General features: G+C 37.3%; 1 non-coding gene across 1 annotated transcript; it reads right to left on the bottom strand.

The window, feature by feature from the left end:
• Window positions 1-1,058: 1,058 nt before the first annotated feature.
• TRNAA-AGC (transfer RNA alanine (anticodon AGC)) lies at window positions 1,059-1,131 on the bottom strand. The gene has a single exon. It is a non-coding gene; the product is annotated as a tRNA-Ala (tRNA).
• Window positions 1,132-2,568: the final 1,437 nt, after the last annotated feature.

Below are 2,568 nucleotides of genomic sequence, written 5' to 3'. Positions count from 1 at the left end.
ATATGCTTGAAATATACCTACCCCACATGAAGTTCTGAATAAGGAATTCTTTCACCTCAGGAGCATATAAACTAACACTTTGTTCTTAATTTGCTCACTTTTTACAATCTCTTTCCATTAGCTACTACTATTACTTTATTCACAGTTACCTGTGGGTTATATCCACAGGAACCCCAGTTCATCACAGTGCAGTTGGTTTTATGCAGCTTTGTCTTTTTGTCTTTCTTGATGCATTGTCATCTCTCAGCAATGATGCTGAAAAAATATTTCATGCTTTGCTCATTTTTAAAGCAATGTTCATAACAATATTTTAGCTTTTAGAGAATTAATTGACAATTTTTAAAAATGAGAAATATAACTACTTAGGTATATTTATTTGGTGGGTGGCCTAGCATGCTGTGACTCTGTATATTAACAGGTTTCAGAGTAGCAGCCGTGTTAGTCTGTATCCGCAAAAAGAAGAACAGGAGTCCTTGTGGCACCTTAGAGACTAACAAATTTATTAGAGCATAAGCTTTCGTGGACTACAGCCCACTTCTTCGGATGCGAAAGCTTATGCTCTAATAAATTTGTTAGTCTCTAAGGTGCCACAAGGACTCCTGTTCTTCTTTTTTCTGTATATTAAAAGCATTCATTTGAGAAACTATATTTAATATAGACAATGACCTAAAAATGACAGTATAATATTAGAAATGTAAACAAAATTACATCGGACAATTGAAGTGCAGTTATAACCAGAAGGAGTTTAGTTCTGCTAAGTGTAAATCTCAGTGTAGCCTTAACTATGGACTGTTTCTACCAGTTTCCCCATAATAATGTGGCTTGATTGTTTTAAACCAAATTCTGATTTACCACAGTACTTGTGATAATCAAGTTAATGGGACAAACTCTTGGTGTAAATGGGCACAACTCCACTGGAGGCAATAAAGTTGCATTCATTTATAGCAGGAAAGAATTTTGCCCAATAATAGCACTGAACATGCCAGGGTCTACAGCTACAGTCACTACAGAATTAAAAGCCAGAGAGAGAAATAGAGAGGCAGGAAAGAGCAGCAGCTTGGAGAATGCGGGTATCGATCCCGCTACCTCTCACATGCTAAGCGAGCGCTCTACCACTTGAGCTAATTCCCCCTGCAGGACTACATCTTCAATTGGAGTAAATAAGTATTGTTCCACTGACTTCACAGGGCGAGGATCTGACCCAGAGACTTAGCAGAGCACACTGTGAACTTCTTGTATTTTAAAAAAGGCCCAATTTTAGGTCTCTATGCAGCAAATGGTTTAATGATTTTCTGTAAGCACATGGCCATAACAGATTGAGGCTATGGACGATTATCCCTAAAGTTTTACAAAGCATTGTGTGAGGTTTCAATAGTGCAACTCTCTTTAAAGACAATAGGAATCACAGAGCTAAAAAACATGAACAATACTTTGAAATATTACAGATAAATGAATGTTCCAGAGATGTTTCTTTCTCCAATACTCCACAATGCATCAAGTCAAAAACTCTTTGCCTACCCTTCCACTGCAACTTTTCAGTTATTTGCCTTTCTCCCTCATTTGGAAGCAACATCTTTCATTCCACTAGTTAGGTCTTAATCCAAGACTTTTTGGAAACTGGTCAACATGACAAACATCAACCAATGGCAATTTCCACTATGGTGAGATGCAGAACTAGAATCACAGCTAGTATTATGGGCTAAGGTTGACATAGACGTATGGGGAATGTTTGAATAGCACCTGACTGGTCATAAATTTTGCTAGTAGTCCTTCACTTTCAAGAGCAGTAAATTCAGCCACAACATTTATTTAAAGCTCCCATTATTTTGGGCTAGTGTTATGAGCTGTGCATTTGTCTCTAGTAACTTTTATCCTGAATTGCTTAGTATGACTCTGAGCTACATCATCAGAAGCAATGGGCACTGCATGTGCAGTTTGGGGATGGAGGGATGTGAAAAAAATATTACTGTTATAAATGGCAAAATAAAATACATTAACAACAGATAATATTTTTGTCATAGTCACAGAAAGTGAAAAAATGACCTATTTGGCTCAATTTTTTTGTTCTCCAATGATCTGTTTTCCTGAAAAATCCTACATAGATGCTGGGAAATATTTTTAAGTTGTCCCTATAAATAGTTTTCTAAGAAAAAACTCATATCTCTTCCCCAACCTTACAGTCGGGAGCAGAGCTCTATTCTTTTAAACAAGTGATTTATCTCAAAACACTAGTGATGATGTATTAACCCCATTGTGCAACCAAAATTCTCATCTATTCAGGCAAAGAACAAACAAACAAACAAGAGAAAACTCTTTTGGATGGTAGCTCCACTGTGACACAAACCCTCTGATGTATTATTCATGCTGTACTCTAGGGGTCACGCTAACAAGTGAACTACATTTCTGGTACAATATTGCTGTGCACATGCCATGCACAAACAGTACAGTGGATGAGGTGTTCCAATTGCAGTTGAAACACTCCTGGTTTTCTGCTGGTGTCAGGACTTTCAGCTTACAGAGGTCTGAAATCCAGGTCATTCTTACTAAGACTTTACAAAGGGTCCTCAT

This window comes from Malaclemys terrapin, chromosome 7 (genome assembly GCF_027887155.1).
Source record: "Malaclemys terrapin pileata isolate rMalTer1 chromosome 7, rMalTer1.hap1, whole genome shotgun sequence".
Lineage (NCBI taxonomy): Eukaryota > Metazoa > Chordata > Testudines > Emydidae > Malaclemys > Malaclemys terrapin.
This window is presented reverse-complemented; position numbering and strand designations above follow the sequence as displayed.